The 13,890-nt window shown below is 44.9% G+C and overlaps 1 protein-coding gene across 2 annotated transcripts in view; it reads right to left on the reverse strand.

Moving 5' to 3' along the window:
• Positions 1–11,153, reverse strand: part of LOC138742379 (SPRY domain-containing SOCS box protein 1-like) — a 100,333-nt gene extending 89,180 nt beyond the window's left edge. For both annotated transcript variants that reach the window (XM_069896674.1, XM_069896675.1), the window contains exon 1: positions 10,761–11,153. The gene's annotated coding sequence lies outside the window, so the exon portion shown is untranslated. The remainder of the gene's footprint in view (positions 1–10,760) is intronic.
• Between the last annotated feature and the right edge of the window lie 2,737 nt (positions 11,154–13,890).

Genomic DNA, 13,890 nt, shown 5'->3' on the forward strand with positions numbered 1-13,890 from the left:
TAAAGATAAGGCACGCATTAGTTTAGAAGTGTAGCTGAAATCCCCAGCTCCATTGATAAAAATGAAAATTGGAGAGATACAAAATTAAAACAGGCCCTTTCTTCTCCCCTCATTCTCTCCCCCCCCGCAGATTCCACCATATAACTGTTCATCGCAAGTAATTTGAAGTGTTCAATTAAAAACTACCCACCCACACACATTTAGGATGAGAGGAAACTGGAACACAGAGGAAACTGGAACACAGAGGAAACTGGAACACAGAGGAAACTGGAACACAGAGGAAACTCACGTCATCACAGGGAGAATGTGTAAACTCTATGCAGATAGCTAAGAGGTCAGGATGAGCCTGGGTCATTGGAGCTGTGAGGTAATAACTCCTCGAGCAATACTATCCATTGTACTCAGTACTAGATGAGATAAATATAGCCTCCGATCAAATAAAGCCATTTGGCCCTCATTGTAAACTTTAATTCTTGACCAAGGCATTTTGGCAACATGTTGCAAATGAGCGGAACTTTAAGAGAGCAGGCCTGTAGTGTTGTGTGCACTTCTGGTTGCCAGACTGTGCAGGGAACATAGTTGGGCTGGAGGTGATGCAGAGGGGATTCATGGAGATAGGACAGGAAGGTTTTAGTTCCAAGCAAATACTTAATAGAAGAGTTTTCCCTGGAGCAAAGGAAGTTAAGGGATGATCTTTTGGAGGCTCATAAAATCACAAGGAGCATAGATAAGGTAGATGGTCACAGTCACTTTCCTATGGTAGAAGAATCTAAACTAGAGAACATGTTTAAGATGGGGGGGGGTGGGGGGGGAGGGAAAGATTTAGAAATCGAAGGAGAGGTTTTCACACAGGAGGGTGGTGCATTTATGGAACAAACTGCTGGGGGATGGTGGAGGCAGTCACATATGCAACATTTAGAGACATTTAAGTCAAGTTCATGGAGAGAAAAGGATTAGAGAGAGAGATAAAGAGCCAAATACACCACAGAAGGTTGAGACAAGTTGGGCTACACCTAAACAAGTCAGTTATGAACTTTGGCAGCCTATTTAATCCAGTAAGGAGAGTGGGGATTACACATCCCTGCCATGATTTAAGCATGCCTATTTCCACTTCTATAACACAGCACATTTCTGTCCCTCTGAGAGTATCTGTTGTTCAAATCTTCTTCATTCACTGGATAGCTTCTAGGGATGGTGGTGTCAGCATACAAAGCAAGTTTGAATGAACCACAACCATATTCTTTATTTTTTTTAAGAATGAGACGAGATTTTAGTTTTAAATTTCGACATACAGCATGGTAACTGACCCTTCAAGCCTATGCTACCCAAATACCCAACCCACGTACATTTTTGAAGGTGGGAGGAAACCCGGGCACCCAGAGGTGTATAAATTCCTTACAGTCAGTAGGGGATTGGCGCTGCAAAACATGGCACTAACCGCTGCACTAGCCGTGGGGCCCCATTTTGTGGCGTCTGGCTCATAAAATAGGAAGTAACTACATGAGCAGGTTTCTGATGATCTGGAGTTCTGGGCCCCAATTATGAATGAAATGTCTTTAAATCACAAAGACCCCATCTCCAAAGCATGATCCTTTGAGAGCTTCATTAGAATTGCAGACATTTAAAAGATGTGTTCTTATCAAAATTAAGCTCAAAGGTTTGATAAACCAGGGAGCCCAGGAGCAGGCAGCATAGTTTGAGAAGGCTTGGCTGTTTCGGACCAAGGTGAAGTGTAATTTGCACTCAGCTGTTGATGAGATTTCAGGATTCTCTGGTCCAGTGACAGTCGTGCATTCATTCAAAGATTGATCAATTATTCCACCAGACCATTAGCTGGCAAGGCTACAGGTTCAATACCCTCTTCTAACCTTTTCTACTTTCTTTCCTTCTTTATGATATGCTTGTCGTGATCTCTGACTATGCTTTGAGCCAGTTGCCCTGTTAATGCTGAATGAGTGATTTAAGCTGTAAAATTCTCTTACAATCTTTGCAGTTAACCATTCCTAAACTTAGAGAAAAGAATTTTCGTCCAAGAAAAGATAAACTTCCATGATAAACTCCCAGGATCAAAAAGTGGCAAGATTCCGTCAAGCAAATCTGCACAATCAGCTGGATTAATCATCAAGAAAAATAAGCACGTACTTAGGGCACCAAGGGAAGGGGGCACCACAGAGTTTTTTTCCAGTGCCAGATTTACCATGGTGCAGCTAAACTTTTTCTTTCTTTGGCTTGGCTTCGCGGACGAAGATTTATGGAGGGGGTAAAAAGTCCACGTCAGCTGCAGGCTCGTTTGTGGCTGACAAGTCCGATGCGGGACAGGCAGACACGGTTGCAGCGGTTGCAGGGGAAAATTGGTGGGTTGGGGTTGGGTGTTGGGTTTTTCCTCCTTTGCCTTTTGTCAGTGAGGTGTGCTCTGCTGTCTTCTTCAAAGGAGGTTGCTGCCCGCCAAACTGTGAGGCGCCAAGATGCACGGTTTGAGGCGTTATCAGCCCACTGGCGGTGGTCAATGTGGCAGGCACCAAGAGATTTCTTTAGGCAGTCCTTGTACCTTTTCTTTGGTGCACCTCTGTCACGGTGGCCAGTGGAGAGCTCGCCATATAACACGATCTTGGGAAGGCGATGGTCCTCCATTCTGGAGACGTGACCCATCCAGCGCAGCTGGATCTTCAGCAGCGTGGACTCGATGCTGTCGACCTCTGCCATCTCGAGTACTTCGACGTTAGGGATGTAAGCGCTCCAATGGATGTTGAGGATGGAGCGGAGACAACGCTGGTGGAAGCGTTCTAGGAGCCGTAGGTGGTGCCGGTAGAGGACCCATGATTCGGAGCCGAACAGGAGTGTGGGTATGACAACGGCTCTGTATACGCTTATCTTTGTGAGGTTTTTCAGTTGGTTGTTTTTCCAGACTCTTTTGTGTAGTCTTCCAAAGGCGCTATTTGCCTTGGCGAGTCTGTTGTCTATCTCATTGTCGATCCTTGCATCTGATGAAATGGTGCAGCCGAGATAGGTAAACTGGTTGACCGTTTTGAGTTTTGTGTGCCCGATGGAGATGTGGGGGGGCTGGTAGTCATGGTGGGGAGCTGGCTGATGGAGGACCTCAGTTTTCTTCCGGCTGACTTCCAGGCCAAACATTTTGGCAGTTTCCGCAAAGCAGGACGTCAAGCGCTGAAGAGCTGGCTCTGAATGGGTCACCCCCCCCCCCCCCACAATAAATGAAAACACACACACGTTATATTTAATATAGTGTGGGGTCTGGACTAAAATAAAACTGAATTTTTAATCTATTATTTCAAGTTCAGCACTTATTGAGCCTTAATGTCTTGTCAGTTAGACAATGGAAGGGTCGAGGGGAACCACTGTTGGGCTGCGCTTAGGGAATCAGTTGGCCATAACCCGGCCCTGTACCTTCAGAGGTTTGCAAACATGACTCTCAGGTGAATCGAATGAAAACTGACGGGGTGGTACATCTCGATCACCAAAATGTATTTGACAAGGTTATTCATCAAAAGCCTATTTAAATTTAACCAGAGTCAAACATCAAAAAAAAACCCTGCAATGTGGGAGACGAATGAAAAGCAGAAAGAGAAATATTTGTTCAAGGGCAAATCTTGCAACATGTTGCAGGGGTTAGCCGAAGGACGCCACGGGTTCTCATTTGTTCTCAAATTAAAATCCCAATGCAAACTGGAGAATTTCATACATGCGAATGAACCAGAATATTTTTATATTGGTCATTAGTTGCCAGATGCTATCCTCGCACTTCTTGCATCCAGTTATAAAACAAAGTCAAAATACCTCAATTTTTAGGCCAGCAGTAGCTGAATGATGCCTCGCTTGGAATCAGTGGGTGGTGTTGATGCAACGATAGGCAAGTAAAAATGCTGCAATGATATTAGAAAGCTCTGAGCAGATTTTAGGCTTACCCTCCCAAGGTTATTATATCAGCAAATGAACGCCCATTGAACAGGTGACATCTTTGCGCTGCACAAGAATGGATTTTGTTGCAGGTTCATGAATAGAATTGGTTTGCGGCTTCCCATGCAAATCCAGAACAGACCGCAGGAGTCTCAGTGAAATCAGAGAAGGGAACCCCAGCAAGAGTTGAACTAACTGGAGCAGTGGTGCATGAGGTTTCATTCAAAACTGCTAAATGTGCTATTAATATATTGTTCCATTTATTTCCTTTCTGTGAACGATGAAAATGGCAAAAAAATACCTTGCACAACTAGAAAGCTTAGCTCGATATGCATGTATAATGAGTGTAAACTGTTTCGATAATACAAGAAATGAGTCAAGTTATAATGATTATCTAGTCGGTTTACCCATAAGTTTAAAATAATAGTAAATCAATGTTACCTTTGATCAGAAATCTATTACATGAAATTTACATTAAATGTGCTTGAAATTAAAAGACAAATTGAAATTCTTTTTTTAAGAAAAGGGTCATTAGATGTGACTAAATCTTTTTACACCATCTTTCCCCCACTCTTCAAACCCTGTACAAAGACTGGTGTCAATTGTGAAATTCAACTGTATTAACAATGTTTTCCCCAAAAAATATACTTTATTAATGATAAATTATATACAATATTGGAAAGAAACTGTTCAAATAATTACATTGATCTTTTCCATCATATTGTGTAAATTATTTACAAGACAGGAAAAGAGAACTGTTCAAATAACTTTAACATGGGTGATAATTATCTCATCACAGTACATTTGACCTCCTCCCTTAATGCTCTATTACCACCCCTGTGGCACCTTGTTGCACCTCTCCCTCTCTGTTGGTTTAAAGAAGCTTCCCCTCAATGGGTGTTTTTATGGAGGGGTGCCACTTTGAGCCCGGCTCCATCAGCGGAGAAAAATGTCCACTTGTAGCGACTACTTTGGTAGAGTTACCAAAGCAATACATAGACACCAGGTTAGTCAACACAAGACTGTTTATTTGGGCTTTACATGCTTCTTTTATATCCCTCATGTCCCAGGCTCCACGGGATGGGGTAGTGACATCACTATGAGTTTGCCGGCGATCTGCAGGGCTGGCAGGTTTAAATTAAACACAGTGGGGGCCCCGGGCCTTCTGGCAGGAGGCCCAGCAAACCAACCTGCCATTACTCGGCACACACCGTACGCGATCCATTAACTGGCTGAGTACACAGTTGTCTGCCCTATGACTCCGCGCGCCCCCTTGCCGGCGACAGTTCACAATACCACGCTGTGTGCACCCACTCGGCCCGCTACACATTTACCTTTTCATAGAGAAGGCCTAGAAGGCTGCTGCAGCGTCACTTTTATAAAGAGCCTTGTTGCGTCCTCCAGAGACAATGGAGGCGGGGGTGACTGGTGCCGTAACGTCTCCCACCAACATGACGGCATATATACGCAGCGACCAATAGCCGTATTCCTTACCCATAATTCCCCCATGCAGCTGGAACAGCTATGGGAAATGCAGAGATCCTCTTTCTGCCCGGTGCTGCCCTTCCGGCTCACTGAGAGCCTCCAACCTCCAGCACTTATGTCGTGCTACTGCTATAATGACTAGGTCCGACAGATTCACCAGCCTGCCCCTAAGCTAGCCGCTTAGCAGTGGCAGTACCTTTATGGAGTGAGGTGGAGCGGACCCGCTCCACGAGCCTGAGATAGAATTGGATTCGGCGTGTTGGAGCCATGCACGGAGGATTTATGGAGGTAAGTTCAGCAATCTGAGGGCAGCGAATATCCACCATACAGTCACAATTTTGTTCTTTATAAAAGAGCCGCTCAGTACCCAGCAGTGGGGGCTCTAAACTGTGCCCTCGTGTTGCCTGCACCAAGCCTCAGCTGATCACTCAGCATGTAGGCCTGGAGCCTGAAATGTGCCAGTTGGCAGCATTCCCGGAGCTACATCTCAGTGTGCTGAATGACCAACAGGTTTTGGGCCGACCAAAGGGCATCCTTCACCGAATTGATGGTCTTCCAACAGTTCTGGATGTCGGACTGTGTCCCCGGGAACATTCCGTAAATCAGGAAGTCCTCTGTCATGCTGCCATTGGGGATGAACCATGACAGAGCCCCCCGTATCCCTCTCCACACCCACCTTGCAAATCTGCATTCGGCAAAGAGCAAAGAGATGGTTGACGGTCTCCACCACATCACCTCCCCCAACCAAACAGCCATCCATCCAGAGGACAGCTGCGTGGAGGGAGATGTTCTGGTGGTGCAGGAAGGATCTCACTGCAAGGACTCCTCTCACCGTCAGCCAGGCCAATTCCTGGTACTTGTTAAAGAGCCCTGGCGATGCAGCATTCTACCAGATGAACTGGACAGTCTGCTCAAGAAACCATTCCACTGGATCCATCGAGTCCTCCTTCCTCAGTTTCTGCAGGACATTCTGTGCTGACCACTGCCTAATGGCCTTGTGGCTGAAGGTGATGTCCTGGAAGACCTTTTCCATAAAGGATAGGTAGTACGGCAAAGTCCAGCTAGCTGGGATGTTGTTCGCAACGGGGCCAGGCCTATACTCCGCAACACCGGGACAGGTAGAACCTCCGCACATAGCGGCACTTGGTGCCAACATAGCTTGGTTCTACGCACACACGAAGGTGGTCATTAGGATGAGTGCTACATTGGGTAGGCCCTTTCCCCCCATTTTCCAGTGATGTGCACGGCGCTCCTTCTGTTCCTGTCCATTTTGGAACCGCAAATGAATCTGAACACTACTCTAGTAACTGCCAGGGAGGGTGTAAGTGCGGGGAATAGACCACACCTGCACCATGTACAGCAGCATCAAGAGCATCTCACACCTGATAACCAAGATCTTCGCTGTAATTGAGAGGGAGCGCTGCACCCACAGGCCCAATTTTTGGTGGACCTTAGTGATCCGCTCCAACCAACCCCTCTCCCCCAGTCAATTCTCACCTTTTCTCTCTCCTGTGTCGCATCCCTATCCAATTAACCCTTTTTGTCTGTTGGTTTGTACTCCTCCCCCTGCCCCAGCCTTTTATTCAGATACCTGCCTGCTTTTCACTCATACCTTGAAGAAGGGCTCAGGCCCAAAATGACAATTATATATCTTTACGTCCTATAGACACTAAGAGACCTGCCAAACTCCTCCAGTGTTTCTGTGTTTTTACTATAACCACAGCATCTGCAGACTTTCACCTTTCACTCCAGTCCATGATGCAGAACAGTGCACAAGTACAGACATTAACACATTCAAATGACACATATGCACAGTATGTGTATTAAAATAAATAATCCTGATACATAGTAGAGGCATAGAAAGTTATTTCAGCAATCTCAGTCTGTGGGAAGAGAGATGTTGCTCAGCCTGGTGGTCCTGGCTCTGACACTCCTGCTAATGATAGAGGTCCTCTCTGATTTTGGAAATGCAGTCGAAGGTCAGTAGTGCGAACAGGAGCAAACTGAGCACACAGTCCTGAGGTGTGCCTGTTCTCAGCGTTATGATGCTGGACGTACTGCTGTCGACCTAAAATGACTGTAGACTTGCTGTTAGAAAGTCCAGAATACAGTTACAGAGAGGGGCGTTGAGTCCCAATGAGAACAGCTTCTCCACAATCCTCTGGGGTACAATTGTATTAAATGCCACAGCAGCCTGGTGCATGAAGGCATCATTCTCCAGGTGGATTAGGATAGAGTGGAGGGGCAAAGCTACAGCATAGTCAGTGGAACAGTTCTGTCTGTCGGCCAATTTTCTCCGGTAGGTGCAATTTGATAGTTTCCATCACAAGATGTGCAAAGCATTCCACAATGGTGGAGGTCAGTGCCACCAAATAGTTACCATTGAGGCCTGCTACATCACCCTCATTGAGACCCAAGATAATGGTGGCTGCCTTGAAACCCGCAGGGTCAATGGACTGCTGCAGTGATGTATTAAGATCCCTGTAAGGACCTGTTAGTTGGTCAGCACAGTCCTTCACTACCCAGCTGCATATGCTGTCTCCTATCACGGTCTCGTGTGGGTTCACCCTGGCTACGATTCTCCTCACCTCAACCGCGCAAGGGGCCTGTTCATCAGAGGGAGAAGGAGTTTTCTTCGGCATCAGCCTCTTTTACTCATCAAACCGTGCACAGAAGATACTCAGTCAGACTGGAAAGGAGGCGCCATTATCATTACTGACTCAAGGTTCTCTTGTGGTCATTTATTGTTTTGACACCTTGCCACATGCACCTCACATCATCTGCGTTGTATAGCTGACTGTCAATCTTCTGTGCATACCATGCTTTGCCTTCCGGATTGCATGGTAGAGTTCAGCCCTATACCAACTTGTCTCCGGTCCTGAGACTGCATCTCAAGCTCTGAGAAGTGCATGAACCACTATGTCTAACCATGGTTTCTGGTTGATACTCAAAGTTCTATAGTACTGCTGTGCCCCTGGTATGCCAGGGTTAGCAGGACAGATATGTGGTCCAAGTATCCAAGATGAAAGTGATGGGCAAGTCTTGTACGCACCAGGGACTTTGGTGTTCATTCGATCTTGGTTTTCTCTCCTCTAGTGGCAGTTGGCATACTGTCAAAACTGCAGTAAAACAGTGTTCAGGTTGGCGCAATTAAAGTGGCTAGCTACAATCCTGCAGAAGTCCAGGTGAGACATCTGGACTTCGCAGATGGCACTGTAAAGATCTTTCATTGCTTACCCTCAATCGCCAGTTCTCATTGATGTAAATGCACAGAAACCCCCCTCCCCGCCCCCCAAGTCTTTTATCTATTGAATTTAAACATACAGCACGTTAACAGGCCCTTTCAGCTCAGAAGCTCGTGCTGCCCAATTACACTCAATTGACCTACAATCCATGTACATTTTTTTTTTGAAAGACGCGAGGAAACCAGAGCCCCCAGGGAAATCTCATGCAGACACAGACGGTGCGAGATTCAAACCGTGACCCCAATCGCTGGCGCTGTAACAGCGTTGCACTAATCGCTGCTAACCCCTATGCCAACCGTGTTGTCAGAAGCAGCAGCATCTCTGTGTGCCCCTGACGGAGAGGAGTCCATCGAGCTGGATCTCTGAATCTGGGATGGAGCCATGCTTCTGCAGTCACCGGAGCACAGCAGCCCTGCAGTTCTCCCTGGTTCATGTGCAGTCTCGGGTAAATCTATTTTCTTCTCTAGCGATCTTATATTTGTAAGTAAGAGTGTCAGGAGCACAGGTCTGAACAGGTCAACTCTCAGTCTACCCCAAAAGCTGGCCCGCTCTCATTCAGATTAGTGCCCTCACATGAAATAAACACCAAGTTTTTGAGACAAACAATTTATAAGCCAAACAACACTGATATTTATAGATATTTGCACAGGTGAGTTGCATACAACCACAGTAACTGTCAAGTAGTGGCAATATTTTGCAGTTGCTCAAAATTGGCACACAAACAAATGTTTCCTTCATTTCACGTCAAGAGTTAAATGGTGTTGTCACCAGTTTCTAGGGACATACATCAACTCTTGGTTCACATGTTTGCAGCGCAAATTAGATGACTGACAGCTAATTGAAATACCAGGCTGTCCCTGCTCCAGAGAAATTGTATTTTTTTTGGAATGAAGACACCAGCTTCACTCTGACTGTTGAAATGCAAGGAGGAAAAATTAAATACAGGAGAGAATCTGAACAGAACGATTTAAATTCAATTCTGCAAATGTTCAGTGAGTGGAATTATGCCATTTTATCAGACAAAACAAGTAGTAGTGTTCTGATGGATAAGGAAGTTACCCAATCACCCATTCTGGTCAGGAAGAGTGGTGTCGCAAACTGCCCTTTTAAGTGCCTGCAAGACTAAGATAAGTGCTATTGAGCTCCAGGTCTCCAGAGTAAATCTGCAGGGTTTTCTCGAAATCTGCTTCCATATATCTAATAGCTCCTTTGGTCTTCTGGCACAAACGAATTTGTTCATTGACTATGCGAATCCAGTCATTTATAGAATAAGGATGGGTTTATTCCCCTATTCCCTATTAATCAGCTGTCAGACTAAAGATTTGAAAGGAATCCAAATGTCAACCTGAAAAAAAGTTAAAAACTAACCCATTTTGTTCATCTTGTCTGTGCCAGATGAAATGAGCTATCCGGCTTACTCTCATCTTTCAGCACTTGGGATGTGTGTCTTGCCACTCACTGCTTTTAAATCAGTTAAATTCACAATCACTCTAACGTCTCCGCCAACTTTGCTAAATGTTTGCCCCTCGGTTTTTGAACCGACTGCCAAAATCAATAGGTTGCACCCACTTTAATGAGGGTATCAGAATTTGGTACAGTCAAATCTCCTCTTGTCTCCCCAGTTCAAAAAGAAACTATCCTATCTTTTCTCGCGGTAACAATTCTCCATACTCGGCAACATCTTCAGGGGTCTTCTCTCTCTTCACTTCTGGAGTTTCATCCCCGTGTATATAGGTTGACCAGAGCTATACACAAGCTGCAGTCTGACGAGTGCTCCATAATCTCCTGTATTTCTACATTCAACAGGCAATTGAGGTAGTAGATTTATTTAAATTTAAAAGTTACATTTAAATTTTAACTATTTGCAGTGAAGCTTTCAGGTCAGAGAGCAGAAACAAATCTTCATTTCTGCACAAGTGCATCTGATGTTTGTAATCTGAGTAACTGCCAAACTCATTTCAAGACGTAACCCGTTGCAATCGTGCCCTGCAGAATGGAGTTGGCTAACAAGAACTCTGATGCAAAAGATAGCGAGTACAATTCAAACTGAACGACATTTCTCCTCCCAAATCCACAGCGTCCTTTCTGTGAATAGTATGAACAAGAAACACTCACCGTAAAAACCTGTCGAGTATTTTTGATCCGAATTGAAAGGTCCACGACAGTCAACTCAAACATGCTGTGGAGTCCGTGAAACTTGGCATAAGTGTCACTGACGGGATACAAGCTTAGATGCACTTACACAGCGGGAGGGGGGGAGAGCAGTTCAGGGCAATCTAGTGAGAGAGAGAAGACGGAATCCTGGACCATTTGAACTAGCATTGCTGAAAGGGTGGGAGACGCAGCAGAGAGTCAGGAGAGCTTCGTGGGTCCCGAGTATTTAGAGCAAAGCTTGTATAGGCTACACACAGTCATCAGTTCTGAAGCATGTGCCTTCCATCACGGGGTTGTGAGAGAGAGAGCGAGGGGAAGAAGAGAGAAAGGCGGCCGAGAGGAACAGAGAAGCTAGTGCAATGTAATGCCCTGCCGTGAAAGCTGATCCAGCTGATCTCATCACTTCGGGCGACTAATTCACTGATCTGGGAATGAGGAACAGATGGTGACGCCCTTTTCTCCAACCCCCCCCCCCCGGTGCACAAGTTTGCCCGCCCTCGTCCACAACCAGGTTTCAAATTAAAAGTGGTGGCAGGACATTTTTCTTTAGGTCATGTACAGCCTGGAAACCAATACTGTTGGCTCACAGAGGTCTCCACGTGCTCCACGCCGATTACTTAAACGGAGACCAAATGGAGCCGGGGACAAAGGTCTGGCGACACTGGAGACCCGCTACAGGAAGCCATCTGGGGCCGTTTGCACCCCGGCAGATTTACATAGGTATGAATTGGCACCTTGAGACCAGGACAAAAGCGACCCATTGTTACCACTTGCAGGGGAGCTGCGGGCATCTGATTACACAAGTGCGCATTGAACGAGAACGCTCAGCTGGCAGACGTCAGGACAGATGGCAAACAATACAGTGAAAGCACAATGTCCAGGATCATTTTGAAGGAGCAAAAGATCCCTGCTACGCAAGAAAAATAACGCCAATTAATTTTGTCAAGACGTTTTGAGAATGAACGTAGACCAACAGTTAAAACGAACCAGTCTTTACGCTTCCAAAACAACTACTGCAATTCCTAAAAGCCCTCCCTAAAGTTGCAAGTTAGCCTTAAAAGTTAAAGCACGTGGTTTTTCTAGGGAGGGGAGGTTGAAATAAATTTTATCCGCAATTAAATGTGTATTAGTCAGTTCGAGCACAAAAGAAAGGAGCTTGGGGTCGAAATTGAAAGAACGTGCAAGCATTCTTTAATTATTTGTTCAAGATTAGATGAAGCCGATGTTGATACTTAAGTCGAGGATGATAACCAAAGCAGTATCCAAACCAGATTGCACCCAAATTATTACAACTCCAATGTTTTAAGCGATAAGTACAGCCTTTTGATATTAATGGTGTATGATTATTACCTATGAATCGCGGTTCTTATTTGACAATGTCTGGCTATTTAAATTAAAATTCAGAAGGAGGAGGAGGGCGGAGAGGCAGACAGAGCATATGGCGCATCACAAATCAGTTCAACTCACTCCCATGTGCAGCTCAATCTTTGGAGTGAGGCCAAAGCACCTGTGAGGATGGGACAAAGTCATTATTTGATGGATCAAAGGTTAGATATAAAATCCATTGCAAATGGTGAGTGGCCAGGTGGTCTGCAGCTCATCCCAATCTGTGTGCGCGACACATGGCGAAGCATTTGTCACCTCTTCTGCAAATCAACCGTCCAAGTCCTTCTTTTAACTCGGGGGGGGGGGGGGGTGTTCAACCCGAATGCACATTAGCCACACTCTCTAAAACATCAAAACCACTCCGCTTACAGCCTCCAGGACGGCTCTGTCCGAGAAAGACAGACTTGGAAAAAGTTGATGTCACGCCTCTTCTGGCTATCAGCCACTGATCCGGCAATACTTGAACAAATAATGTCGAATTTCAAATGAGATTGAAGCAAGTCCGGAGTTGGCTTCTTGCTAAATATATAATTATTTCAATTCACATGAACAGTTCAAGTAGGTGCAATTTAATTTTTATTTCAAATCTACATCTTCATCGCCCCCTAATGAATCAATTTTCAAATGCAGCTGTATGGAACTGAGTGAGACAGGCAGGAGATTACTCACCACAATCCCTACACCTCAGGACAATCGTACTTATTTATGGCCAGCATATGATTTGTAGCTTCTTATACCTTGCCAGTCAGATATTCTACCTGGTTCTTAAAATGTGTTATAAATTCCTTCTGCACATGACTTCTCAAGCAGTGTATTCTAGATTCCAATCATCTTCTAATGAAGAGATCGGAGGAAGAATCTTTTAATTAAAAAAAAATTAGACATACAGCATATTACAGGCCATTTCAGTCCATGAGACTGTGCTGTCCAATTTACATCCAATTAAGTTCCACTTGAATGTACAAACATCTTGCCCTTAAACCCATGACCTCCAATGTGATACACCTGCTGCAGGGAACAGTTTCATACAACTGTTTAATATATCATGCCCCCTTAATCTCACCTACTACCAGCAAAGCAATAGTATGAAGGATATTGGCAACATTGAAAAACATCAGCAAAATGTGTGCTTAAGAGCTCTTTTTCAAAGAGCCTAAAGGATGGAGTGGTCGATACAACTATCCTGTGAGATTCTATCACTGAACACATTCTTTAAAAAATGATGTATTCCACTTTCCAGTGCAGGTTTAGAGTCCAGGTGGGCAGTATAATACAAAATGGTGACTGTGTCACAAGCTTTTAAAAACAAAAATGGGAGAGCATTTGGACTGTCGTAAGAATTACTAGCGTAGTGTAATATGGCTCTGAAAGAAGGAACACTTTAATATCCAATAAGAAATAGCAGCCAGAGAAGCTATTCAGCATCTTTTTGCTTCAGCTACAAGGTTGTGGCTTCAATTATTTCTTTAATTCCTGTCTCATGACATTCCCAGTTCACTGAATGTCCATGAAATCAACTGGCCTCTGTCTTGTGGGGAATTGCAAAGAGTCACAACCCACCAAAGGAAGAGGGGCCCCTTAACTCCAGGTTTTCCAGCAGGAGGCTTACAACATACAACCTGTTAGACACAACACGAGTTTACCAATAAATCAATGAAAAAACATTGAATCTTAAAGAAAAAAAACACAAACCCAAGGAATGACT

The sequence above is a fragment of the Narcine bancroftii genome, chromosome 9 (assembly GCF_036971445.1).
Source record: "Narcine bancroftii isolate sNarBan1 chromosome 9, sNarBan1.hap1, whole genome shotgun sequence".
NCBI classification, from domain to species: domain Eukaryota; kingdom Metazoa; phylum Chordata; class Chondrichthyes; order Torpediniformes; family Narcinidae; genus Narcine; species Narcine bancroftii.